Genomic DNA, 13980 nt, shown 5'->3' with positions numbered 1-13980 from the left:
ACAAGGATCTCCCAGCCTTATACAATGGATGTATTGCTAATTGCCAGGAACACACATCAGATATTATCAGGTGGCCTCTGAGGTCTGGGACATTCTGTGCAGCATCCAGCTGATTCTTCAACCTGTTAGCATTTCCCCTAACAATCAGTACATTATGCCCCACAAAGGCAGAGAGAACCCACATCTCTGCTGCTCTCCAGAGTCACCCCAGGTTGTTGCCAGAAGCTTCTTGTACCTTTCAAGCCCAGGTGAACTGGGAAGCCAAGGAGGTTCCCCTGGCCTTATACAAGGGCTGAGTTGAACCTAGCTCCTCAAACTAAGTGAGGTCTCGCTTGCCAGAAGTTGAGCTACTGCCAGGTTTTTCAGCCAAACTGGTGGGACTTTGTGGCCATAGTGCTCTGCTTGGATTGAGAATGGCTAACCTGTGCAGGGAATGAGAGTTTAACGGGAAAGTATTTGAGATTCTCTAGATTGAAATGGATTATTGAAGGACGGGTGGGACAGAAAGATTCTGGCTTTGGGATTTCAGTGGGAAATTAAAAATAAATTGCTGGCCACAAATGGAGCAACCTCCACTAAACTTAGGCCTTACATTTGGAGAGGGAACTAGTCTCCTTTCATAACCTTCTGGTTACTGAGTAATAGGGAAAAGCTCAAATGTACTACAGTGGCAGAAAGGGGTTGGGTGCACTCTTCCCACCTTAGATCAAATCTATGCTGTCAGATGCCATAAGAAATCTGCAGAGATAGTGCGGGATAGTTCACACCCCGGAAATGATCTCTTTCAGCTTCTGCCTTCTGGAAGAAGGTATAGGGTTATAAAGACCAGGACTAACCACCTGAGAAACAGGTTCTACGCAAATGCAATTCTGGTTCTAAACACAGCATAAGGAGTCTCTATAGTATATTGTATTTTAAAATGGGGTTTCAGAGTTTTTAGGGGGTTTTGAATGTCTTATGTAGATTTTCAATTTCATTGTTCTGTATGGGACAATGACAATAAATATATTGTATTTGTATTTGTATTCGTCTAAACTTTTGCAGCTGTGGCTAGCCATCACTATTGTTCCTTCCTGAAGAGATCATGAGAGGATAGCAACAAGATATCTCCTCCTGATGCTACAACCAGAAAACTGCTGGCCTAACAGGAAAAAATTAGGGAATATGGCCTATAAAGCCAGCGTTCATCCATTCTGTTTCACCTGCAGGTTGGTTGAGAGTAGATTGCTCAGCACATCAAGGTGTTACAATTTAAAACTAGAGCTGAACAGAAAACCCAGTGAAAGGAACAGGCATGTCTTCCACGTAAGATGCCATCAGGCATCAGCTGAGGTCTGTGTCAGGCTGCTATGAGCGACTCCCAGCTGATTGCCAGTATAGTATAAAGTATAAAGTATAAAGACAAAGGGAAAGTATAAAGACAAGGGAGGTTTCTTTTTATTCAGTATTTACAGAGAGCGGCTATAGAACCCAGCCTCTTGGATAATGGTGTTGTCCCGAGTGAATCTCAATCCCCCCCATCTCTCCCACTTCCTCATTTGTCACTTCTATGGGAGCTGCTATGTGCCCTCTGTCTTTGAGCTCTTTGCTCTCCTACCTTTATGGCTTGCTGGGTTCAGGGTGGTGGTGGTGGTCCTGGAATGCTTTCTAAAGACACTGTGTCCATCGGCTGTCATCTCTCTGCTGCTTCCTCCTCCTCTTCCTCCTCTCCCATTATTTCCCAACTCCCCCCCCCCCCATTTGCCTCTGAGCTGTGAGCTCCCGCAAACCCCTGTTGTAAATCTAAACTGTCTTCCTCTTCCTCCCCCCTGGAAGGGTCAGGCTGAGGAGGCAGTCTCCTCTGCCCAGTCCCTGACAGTCCGGGACATTCTGTATGGCACACAGCTGATCCCTCACCCCATTTGGATTTGTCTTAACAACCAGCACTTTGTGCCTGAAATGGCCCAAGGCAACCACTGCCCTTATCCCTGCTGCTCTTCAGAGTGGCCCCAGCTCCTGCCCCACATCCTGCCCCCTGCTCCATCTCCTGCTCAGATTTTTCTCCTTCCTCCAGCCCTGGCTCCTGCCTTGCGTAATAAATCACTGGCGTCTTCTCTTGGGTTATTGTTTTCCACTCATCTTGTATGCCCACCTCAGGTCCAATTTTGTATCAGGAGTCCAGGTTCCTAGCTTGATAACACAATAAGCGTAGCTAATTAAAAAGGAGGATTTATTGCAAAAACAAACATAGCTCCAGACGGCTCTAACAAAGCCTCCGGCATCATTACTTAAGATGACCCTTCTGAAGACTCCTTCCGGCATCTAAAGAAGATATTGAACTCATGACCCTTGTGCCTCTTGTTTTGCTTCCTATCTAGCAGCCCTCCCATTTGCTCCCATTATTGGGTCAGCTCCAACCTCTTCCTTTTCTGAGAGGCTGTCTCTGAGTTTGTTCGTGCTTGATTGTGCTGTTGGCGAGCTTTGGCTGTGTTATAGCCTGCTCTCAGCTCCTGCCATATCATCCTGCCCATCAAGGTCAGGAAGAGCTGAAGTCTGCAGCTGCCAGCTCTCCCCTGCCTGACTAACATCAAAGCTTCTCTGTTCTTGGCTGCTTTCTGCAGCTGGCTGCAAACCTTTGCCTGGAGCTGGTTCATTCCTGACATTTTGTGAAGACTTTGACCACCCTCAGACCCTCAAGCAGCTATCCTATGAGGGCCAGTGGGGACTGAGTGGGGGCTCAGTTGAGGCTTCTGTAATCCATGCAGCACCACTGTCCTCCACTTCTTGACAAACACCATCAGGGCACTGCCTGGTGCCTTCAACAGATGGATGAAGCCACTTGCCAAATTCTTCTCCAAAATCTCCCACAGCTGTAAGTCAACCCTGTCGGCTGGATACAAGGGGCGCAAATCTACCCACTCCCCCTCCTCTTCCGAGAGGAGCGAGGAGGCAGAGGAGGGGAGCAGTTCCCAGCCTTCCTGTTCAGTCCTATCTCTGACATATAGGCAACCAGCAGGGAACGGCGCCCCAGGAATAGCTCAATGATGCAGTTGTATGGCTGATGCTGCAGCAACTTGTCCGCTTCTTTCTCACAAAGCACATCTCAGAAGTTGGCTCTTCACCCCTGTAAGAGGCCTCACTGCCAACACCCTATACAGTGGCGGCCACTCATGGATTATACCACGTGGCAGTGGCTCTGGCAGTGCTCAGACCCAAGGACCATCAAGCATTTCCCCCAAGCAATATAGGGATCAGGAAGGTTGAACCAGGTCATCTCCAGTACTGGGGAGGAGGCGGTCAGCTTGACCAGGTGGCACATGGCCTCTTCTCAGTGTGCAGGCAGCTCTAGGGTTAATAGGATGGATGCAGGCAAGATGGTCCCTGAGAACAATGGCCTCCTATCAATCATCTTGACCACCAATGGCTCCTCCAGCTTCCAGCACCAAACTCTGGGACATTATGTACAGCCCATTTCAATTTGTGTACACAATCTGTACATTTTGCACCGAATTATCATAGAATCATAGAAGGGACCCCAAGGGCCATCTAGTTTAACCCCCTGCAATGCAGGAATTCCAGCTAAAGCCTCCGTGAAAGATGGCCATCCAGCCTCTGCTTAAAAACCTCCAAGGAGACGGTTCCACTGTTGAACAGCTCTTACTGTCAGAACGTTTTTCCATATGTTTAGTTGGAATCTCCTTTGCGTGGCAAGTCCCCTCCCCCCGTGTGAAATGAAGACATTATTTAAAGTGAATGGGTGTAAAAGGCCACAACTTTATTGATTACAGGAATTGAAAGCTATTGGCCTTAGGCATTGGCTCCTATCGACTCCCCAGCATGGAGACCAGGAAGGGTTAACCACAAGCCGGGGTAGTTCTGCTGAAGTACGCCAACTAGGATCCCCCGGGTATCATCGCTCGGGGACGTGCCATAGGCCCTCACCTCCCTAGGTTTTGTGTTTTTTTAAAATAAATTTTTTATTGGATTTTCACATTTTTTATAGACGTACACACACATAAAAAGACAAAGACAACACATATATAATTCCATACCCTTACTTTCTTTACCTTCTTTCCTTGACTTCCCCCCACCCCCCCTTCCTACATCCCAATTTCATTAATTAACTCAGCAAGTTCTTTTCCCTCATCCTTAAAATATTATTATAATTTTTAAGCTTAGCTCTTTTTACTAGGCCAAATTTTAGTTATCCAATTTTCTTATACACATTGAATCCTTTTTCTAAGGTCGACCTAGATTCTCTTCCATAAATTTCTCCCTTTTTATATTATACCAAAAATCATAATAACCAAATACAAAAATCATAAATTTTTACAATTCTGCTCTCCCCCTCCCTCTCTACCCCGGTTTCTGTCCCTTCCAGAACCAATGTCCTCATATAAAAAAAAAACAATTCCTAGCCCGGATTCCTCACATCCGAGGCCCTTAAGTCTCTGTTAGCCTCTCTCCGTCGGTTTTGTTGGTAGTCCTTTTTGTTGGCCCTCAAGTTTCGAAGGAGTTCTATCACAGACACCTCATATTTTCTTCCCTCCAAATCAGTTAGAAACAGTTGCTGCCAAGGATCAGCTGGTCTCCCATGCTCAAACTTAAAGAAGAAGTCCCAGTCATATTTATTTGCTCCTTTAAAATCCAGTATTCCAAGTACTCCAGGGGCTTCTTCCTTTATCTTTCTCTCCTTTCGCAGATTTATAATCCAGTGGTCTTCTTCTTTGTTTCCTGACAATATAGGCTCCTGATCGATGTTTTCCACCTGAACTTCCTCTCCTCCTTCTTCTTTTTCCCCCCGTTCCAGTGGCGTATCCAAAGCTTCTGGCCACAGATGTCCCAACTGCAACACTTGACCTAACCCCCTGAAAGTGAAGAGTTGCCATTCATTCCTATGGGAAGGAAGTCAATCGCTGCACTTGGGAACAGTGGTAGCAAAACCTGCCCTTCAGTTCATAAATCTGTTGTCAAAGTTGTTTCTGATGCCTGTCCCCGCTTGAAAGCACACTCTGTCCCTCATGGGATTCATTAGTTAATGCTAAGAGTAACACACACACACACAAAACCCTCCCCCCCCTTCCCAGGTGGACATGGTAAATTGATACCTTGCCTGTGGAAAGGCGGCATACAAATAAGATGGTGATGGTGATGATGATGATGATTAATGCATCAGGAATATGGAACATAAAGCCAGCATTCAGCCTTTCTGTTTTACTGAAGGCTGGTTGAGAGTTTCCTGATCAGCACATCATGGTATTACAATGAAACCTAGAGCTGGACAGAAAACACAATGGAAAATGTGGACATGTGTCCCACGTAAGATAGCATCAGGCATCCCCTGAGGTCAGGGACATTCTGTACACCACTCAGCTGATCCCTCAGTCCATTTGGATTTGTCAGGACGTATTGCTGCTATTAAGATGAACGTATTGCCAAAAATGCTGTTTTTGTTTCAAACTTTGCAGATTGTGGATAAAATGGAGTGTTTTGGGAGGTGGCAGAGAGATATCTCTAAATTTGTCTGGCAGGGCAAAAAGCCCAGAATTAAGTTTAAGATACTAACTGATGCTAAAGAAAGAGGGGGCTTTGCCCTGCCAGACTTAAAGTTGTATTATGAATCAGCAGCTTTTTGCTGGTTGAAAGATTGGCTACTTCTTGAAAACACTGATGTTTTAGATTTTGGAAGGATTTAACAATGCTTTTGGTTGGCATGCATATCTGTGGTATGACAAGGTTAAAATACATAAGGCTTTCAAGAATCATGTTGTCAGAAAAGCAGTGTTCAATGTCTGGTCAAAATATAAAGACTTATTGGAAAATAAGACCCCAAGGTGGTTATCACCAATGGAGGCTAAGGCCCTGAAAAGACTTAATATGGAGGCCAAATGGCCGAAATATTGGGAAATAATAGAAAAAGATGGAGACAATTGGAGGTTGCAGAGTTTGGAGAAACTAAAGGGGAAAGTGCGAGATTGGTTACAATATGCTCAGATCAAAGAAGCTTTTAAGTCAGATAAAAAGTTAGGATTCCAGGTGGAAAAATCAAAGTTAGAAACAGAATTGTTAGAACCCAGCTCTAAGATACTTTCAAGAATGTATAACTTGCTGCTAAAATGGAATACACAGGATGAAACGGTCAAATCAGCTATGATAAAATGGGCACAGGACATAGGGTACAACATCATGTTTGCTGACTGGGAAAAGTTATGGACCACAGGTTTGAGATTTACGGCATGTAATGCCTTGAAAGAAAACATTATGAAAATGATATATAGGTGGTACATGACTCCAGTCAAGCTTGCAAAGATATACCATTTGTCTGACTATAAATGTTGGAAGTGTAAAGAAGCTGAAGGAACATTCTTTCACCTCTGGTGGACTTGCCCTAGAGTGAAGGCTTTCTGGGAAATGATATACAATGAGCTGAAAAAGGTATTTAAGTATACCTTCCCTAAGAAACCAGAGGCCTTTCTTTTAGGCATTGCTGGCCAGAGTGTGCAAAAGAAGGATTGAACTTTTTTTATGTATGCTACAACAGCAGCAAGGATACTCATCGCCAAATGCTGGAAAATTCAAGATTTGCCCACACTGGAAGAATGGCAGATGCAACTGATGGACTATATGGAACTGGCGGAGATGACTGGCAGAATCCGAGACCTGGGAGAAGAACTGGTGGAGGAGGACTGGAAGAAATTCAAGGACTATCTACAAAAATATTGTAAATTGTATGAATGTTAAGAAAGATGTAAGACTAGTAATAGTATGGCTTCAACAAATTAGTTATAAGGAATACAAATCTAAATGCAATTGAAAGAAAAGACAAATTTTGGATAAATAGTATGCTATAATTAAGTTTCCAAAAGAGTGATTTTAAATTCTAAAATTTGAGATTTAATATTGGAAAATTATATTATATGAATTGAAACAAGTTAATAATTTGCTAGTAAAATCTATGAGTTTAGAATGCAGGAACAAGAGATGTGAGGAAGTCCAAAGATGAGAATGAAATGTGGATATTGGAAAATACTATGTTATTATGTATGTCTTTTATTGTTTAAACAAAAACTTAATAAATATCAGAATGACCCAAGGATGTTGCCAGAGGCTACTTGGACCTTTCAAGGCCACCAGGATGAGGCAAGAAGCCAAGAGGATTCCTCCCAGCATTATATAATGGACGTCTTGAACCTGGCTCCTCAAACTGAGCAGCGTGTTCCTGACCAGAGCTTGAGCAGCTAATACTGATCTGCCCTGAAAGCCTGCCGTCTCTCAGCTGTCAGCCTTCGAAAGCAAAAAGGCTTCATACAAGAAGGTTTTCCGATGGGGCAGAGCTTGTTTCTTGAGAACCGCGGCCAACGTTTGGTTCAGGTCTGGCTACTTACGTTCTGTGTTCTGCTTTGCTTCAGGACTGGAGGTAAGTATGGTCCCCACTTCCTGTCCCTGAACAGGTGAAGCAAGAATAAGCCACTCTTCTACATAGATTAAATCTATGAGCAACCCGGAGGGGATGTACTTTGGGGCAAGAGTGGAATATATGCCTCTTTCAGTGGGGTTGTGATATTTCAGTGTTAGAGCTCTTGCCTTCCGTGAAGAAAACCCCAAGTTAATCCCTTACCTACCATCTCCAGTTGAACGTTGCAGTGAGAAGAGCGTGGCGTATCCTGATAATGGGGCAAAATAGACAAGGCAGTTCCCTGTGTTTGTAGAAGTGAATCAAATCGCCCACCTCTTGTTGCATGTGTATAGTTGGAGAGATTTAGGGCTCATGCACACTACTGCTCATCCTGTGCTTTTGAGGCAAGGGCCAAGGGGTTTTCCATTTCCCCCCACCACTTTCTTCAGGAAAACTCACTACTTTCGGCTGAATCCAAACAAACGTCAATCCACAGAAAACCTGACTGACGATTGCTTCGATTCAGAGTGTGCCATCTTCAAGAAAGAAGGTCCATCTGTCTAGGTGGAAGGTGTTGCTAGTCTCGGGGCACAGGAGCCTGCCATAAATTTGCATACAATTTCCATATCTTATGCTATATACAGAGATGCAAATATAGTCTGACTTTCCAAGAGAAACAGAATTGTGCTATTGCTGTTGTGGGACCTATTCTGACAGCTATGTGGGCCAACAGGATTTTGGTGGGTTAGGACATTGAAGATTGACGCGTCCCTCCTCAAATGAAATGATGTCTCTTACAACAGATGCTGTGAAATGCAGAATCTGCAATCCAGGTGATGTGACGTTTTGCAGAAAGCATGATGTGACATGTGAGGGATCATACTGTATGAAGATAGAAAGCTTTTCGGGTAAGGAATGTTTCCTGTTGACATTCCTCCTTTTTCTATGCTACGCTTCAATGTAGAAAACAAAGCCTTGTACTGTATTCCATATTTACTATTCTGCAGCGTGTAAACAAAGCTTCCCCTTTTGGCCACAGCAGATGCCCGTGCATTCCCTTAGTTGCGTGGCGAGTTCCTGCTTCCCCCCACTGGAAATAAAGACACATGACACCATGATTTAAGTTAATGGGCGAAAATCGGCCACAACTTTATTGGTTACAGAAATGAGCGGTATTGGCTTAGGCATTAGTCCTATTGACTATCCAGCTTCAGCCCGAATGCATGAAGACTGGAAAGGGTTAACTGCCAGAAGGGGGAGTCCTGCTGATGCACATCAACTAGGAACTCCCCTGGGGTCACTGCTCAGGGGCGTGCCTTAGGCCCACACCTCCATAGGCTTTGGACAGGGCAACGCCCCCCGGAATGCTTGACCGGACTACCCTTTGGTGTGGGGGAAGGTGATGGCACTTCCTCCCCTCCCTCTCATCTACATAACAATACCCTTACCAATGCCTAACTGCCAATGCCGAGGAGTTGTGACGATTTGCTATGAGGTAGGTGAAAAACCAAATGGCTGGAGCCAATTTGCCAAGTGGAAAAAATTCCTACCAGGCCCCTTGACGGCGACCAACCAAAGTTCACAGCAATCTCAAAGAGCCTGCCTGAAGGGTGGGAGGGATGGGAAACTGGATCAGCTGGAGCAACGAAAGAGGAAGATCCTCAGCCACGCCAGCCCTAAATAGGGCAGGCCATGCCTCCCGAGTCAGCCGATTGGCTGGCAAGGGAGATGACGCGGCCGAGGATTCCTTCATGTACATGGGGGAGGGCGTGAAGCCCGCAACCCCACCTCCTCTCCAGCTCAGAAGTGGCTTTGTTAATTTTTTGGTAAGTATTCTGTGGCATATTATCAGCAGCACAGCTTCCTAGAGACAGCAACAATGATCACATGGTTCCAACACTTTTTGAAATGGGGTGGCCCTTGCCAAGCTCTGACAACAACAAGAAGAAGAATTGGGATTTAATATCCCACTTTATCACTACAATAATAATAATAATAATAATAATAATAATAATAATAATAATAATAATAAATATAATAATAATAATAATAATAATAATAATAATAATAATAATAATAATAATTTATTATTTATACCCCGCCCATCTGGCTGGGTTTCCCCAGCCACTCTGGGCAGCTTCCAACTGAATATTAAAAACAGTACAGCATCAAACATTAAAAACTTCCCTAAAGAGGGCTGCCTTCAGTTGTCTTTTAAAAGTAAAATAGTTGTTTATTGCTTTGACATCTGCTGGGAGGGCGTTCCACAGGGCAGGTGCCACTACCGAGAAGGCCCTCTGCCTGGTTCCCTGTAACCTTACTTCTCGCAATGAGGGAACCGCCAGAAGGCCCTCAGCGCTGGATCTCAGTGTCCGGGCTAAACGATGGGGGTGGAGATGCTCCTTCAGGTATACAGGACCGAGGCCGTTTAGGGCTTTAAGGGTCAGCACCAACACTTTGAATTGTGCTCGGAAACGTACTGGGAGCCAATGCAGATCTCTCAAAACCGGTGTTATGTGGTCCCGGCGGCCACTCCCAGTCACCAGTCTAGCTGCCGCATTCTGGATTAATTGCAGTTTCCGGGTCACCTTCAAAGGTAGCCCCACGTAGAGCGCATTGCAGTAGTCCAAGCGGGAGATAACTAGAGCATGCACCACTCTGGCAAGACAGTCCACGGGCAGGTAGGGTCTTAGCCTGCGTACCAGGTGGAGATGGTAGACAGCTGCCCTGGACACAGAATTAACCTGTGCCTGCATGGACAGCTGTGAGTCCAAAATGACTCCCAGGCTCCGCACCTGGTCCTTCAGGGGCACAGTTACCCCATTCAGGACCAGGGAATCCCCCACACCCGCCCGCCCCCTGTCCCCCCAAAACAGTAGTTCTGTCTTGTCAGGATTCAACCTCAATCTGTTAGCCACCATCCATCCTCCAACCGCCTCCAGACAGTCACACAGGACCTTCACCGCCTTCACTGGTTCTGATTTGAATGAGAGGTAGAGCTGAGTATCATCTGCATATTGATGGACACCCAGTCCAAACCCCCTGATGATCTCTCCCAGCGGCTTCATAGTTTGCATGGTTAAGTTAAAGCTCGTAGTAATGGTCCAAAAGGGCAATGAAGTACCCTATTTATAGAGAAAAGGGACATATTTCTTATATTATATACTGGAGCAATCAAAATTAAGAAAATGGGACAACTTATTTATTGTGATGTTTTGCTGTTCCTGTTCTTGTGGATTCATGATGTGGTAAAACTAATAATAAAAATGGATAAGAGAGTGAGGGTCTGAGGTAGTATTCAACCAGGTTTTACTCAGAAATACTGAATGTATAAACATGACTAAGTTAGACCCACCAATTTCAGTCACTATGCTCTGAGTAAAGATTTGTTGAAGGCTGCCACAGATGTCATGTAACCTTGAGCCAATAAAGATGAATGTTCAATAAATGGAATTGCCTCAAGTTTCACTAGGGAACAATAAATCTGCTACTGTACAACAATCCAGATTTTCCGGACAGGCTCTGAATTCACTTAGTAATGAACAAAGCGGTTAATGAACAAATGACACGACTGTCCTTTCCTTGTCAAACACTGTGCACCACTCGGCAGGTGGAAAGTATCAGCAGCGATATGATAAATACTGGACATTTCCAATTAAAATAGAGTATTAGAAAGCTTTCCCCCAACTCCATTTTGAACACATTGGTTCAACTGTGCAGCTGGGGAGATTCATGGACATATCACAGCAAGACAGACTGGGCAACTGTGGGGCAGCAGTACTGGAAGATTTTCCTGGCCTTGGATGCCAGCTATACTTTTGTATTAAACCGCATTGCATATAGGGACCTTGCTTAAGAACAGGGCTTTTTTTCAGCCAGAACTTGCCGGAACTCAGTTCCGACACCTCTCAGATAGTCGCCATTGCCATTCTAAGACAACAAGAAAGGAGTTCATGGTGAGTTCCTGCACCTCTTTTTCTAGAAAAATTGGACTACTTAAGAAGATGAAATGTTGGAGAGCGACAGGAAAAGTAAGGTTACTGTTACAGGAAGTTAATGGGAATGTCACTTGGAAAGTGGTCCATTTTGCAGTAAAGACTTCCAGTCTGAGGGAAAGGTATTCAGGATCTATCCTAGACAACAGTGGTGGAGATTATTATATTTGTTTCTTTTATTTGGACATGTATCTTTCACATGCTTTAATTTTATTCTGTTTTTATGTTGACATTTTAGCAGTATAATTTCAAAGTTTTGTTATGAGCAGGCATAGGCAAACTCGGCCCTCCAGGTGTTTTGGAACTACAACTCCCATGATCCCTAGCTGACAGGACCAGTGGTCAGGGATGATGGGAATTGTAGTCCCAAAAACATCTGGATGGCTGAGTTTGCCTATGCTTGGTTTTGAGTTTACTTATAAAGATTGAGTTTAAAATGTAAAATATATATTTCTGTGGAGAATAAGCTTTGTCTTCTCTTTTGGAACAGACTATGTTCTTATTCAATAAAATTCCCTTCATTCACTAGTTAATCTCAAAACTTTCCTTTCTCTCTCCAGGTACAACTGGTGAATTGCTTTCAGTCTTCACACACTGTGGCACTGACCGTTTGAAAGATAAATGTGGACAGGAAGCAAAGGTCAAGGGAGAAATAAAGAAATTGTCATGCTGTAAAACTGACTTATGTTTTGACTGATTTTACTATTCTGTTCTTGAATTGCTCCTCCTTCCTGTTCTAGATGTAAATGTAGATCAGAGTTGGATGAGGAGTAACCTTTGTCCTCTCTTTTGGTATGGATTTTGGACTAATACAATAAAATTATCTTCATTGACTGGTTAATCTCAACAAAGATACTTCTCTATCTCTCTCCAGTTGATACAGGTGAATTGGTGAAGACCATCAAAGAATGTGGCCCTGATAATATGATAGGGGCATGTGGAATGGAACCATCAGATTCAATGAAACTGAAAATGTCGTGCTGTGAAACTGACTTATGTTTTGACTGATTTTACTATTCTGTTCCTAAACTGCTCCTCCTTCCTGTTCCAGAGAAGAGGGCCACCCATTTGTGTCCACTCATTTATGCATTCCTTCACTGTAACTTCTCCCCACAAAAGTGTGCAATTGACTGCAGCAAGAGGGTGGGATGGGATGTTCCTTGATGAGTTCATAGAGACCTACCGAGCATTGCTTTACACTGTCTACTCTTACCTTCCCCACACCTGACCTCATATGAAGTCAGGCGTAGGGTGGATGTGGGCTGGGCTGGGGGTCTTCTGAAATAGCCTCTTGTGCCAAATGGGGAAGACCAGAATGCTTCCTTATGCCCAGAGGCCAGAGTTCCCCTCCCTTGCTAGAACTGGGCAAATCACAGAAAAGGTTATCCAAAACATTCGCTTGTGGTTGGGATAGTGATGAGATTCATTAAACTAGAGGGCGAACTTGGATGGTCTCTGCATGCTCGTGAGCAAAACCATCTGCCTCAAGTCATAGGGCAGTTTTCTATCTTGGTCTGTTCTCTGTCTGAGTCTCATGATTCTCTGCAAACTCTGAATGATCATGAGCCCCATTCCTAGAGATGGAATCGTACATTTGGCATATCAGGCATCTGCCCTAATTCTGACAGGACCCTGATGATTTCTCAGCTCCGAATTACATTCTGAGAACATCTCATTCCACACAGTCAGTCAGGATGGTCAGGTAAGGGGCTGGAGACCCTTCCATCTACATTCTCCTGGGTCCTGTCCTTTGGATTCTCAATTCATCTCTTCCTGGAGCTCATGGAACCCATCTGTTCTTCCCAACCCCTCCTTGGTTGGAGCGCTCAAATGTTCTCTTTTCTCTTTCCTGAACATTGCAATGTAACTGGAACGTAGCAATGCTTTTAAGTAGTATGGACTGGTGGGAGTTCTAGGTGGCCAATCACGATAGAGTTTGCTAATAATAGTTAAAACAATTGCTAGTTTTGCATGCAGATATAACATGAGAGTAATACCTTGTGATATTGTTTTATTGGATGCTTCAATGCTTTCTTTCAATAAAGTTTGCACGTGAACTTTTGGTCTGTATTCTATTTTGCTTCTGGTCTGTCACCTGGCTTCAAAATGGTGTCCAAATGTATGCAAACACAGGCAAAAACCTGCTTCTTGATAGCCGCAACCATCATGCAAACTGAGATAGGGATACCTGAAGAGATGTCCAAATGCAGGCAGAGAAAAAGAACTATTCAGCATCAAAGACAGCACATGCCATTTGTTCCCGATACAGGCACCACCCACCTCACCTGCATGTGATCTACTCACACACGGCCGTGCACACACTTGGCATCACAAAATAAAGAATAAATGAATGCATGGGGATGCTGGGAGGTGGAGACCAGTCTGGCAACATTTGGAGGGCATCTCACTGACTATTATTGATTCAGCCCCAAAACAATTAGAAATTCTCAGATATGAGGAGTTCTCAGCCAAGGGCTCCTCCAGATGACCTCTTTATTCAATATTCACCATGGTTTGCTTGAAGCAACCTTCTGCAACGAACAGACTGTAGACTTAGCTACAGTGGTCAATTATAACATTTTGTTGTTGTTTAGTCGTTTAGTCGTGTCC

General features: G+C 44.2%; 1 long non-coding RNA gene across 1 annotated transcript; it reads left to right on the top strand.

The window, feature by feature from the left end:
* Window positions 1–7131: 7131 nt before the first annotated feature.
* On the top strand, window positions 7132–13427 carry LOC309365305. Its single transcript, XR_014165989.1, has 3 exons — window positions 7132–7396; window positions 8179–8283; window positions 11931–13427. It is a non-coding gene; the product is annotated as an uncharacterized lncRNA (long non-coding RNA).
* The last annotated feature ends 553 nt before the right edge of the window (window positions 13428–13980 follow it).

Source organism: Podarcis melisellensis (assembly GCF_964234715.1).
Source record: "Podarcis melisellensis genome assembly, chromosome: 2".
NCBI classification, from domain to species: Eukaryota; Metazoa; Chordata; class Lepidosauria; order Squamata; family Lacertidae; genus Podarcis; species Podarcis melisellensis.
Note: the sequence above shows the minus strand (reverse complement) of the source record. Positions and strands in the feature narration are given on the sequence as shown.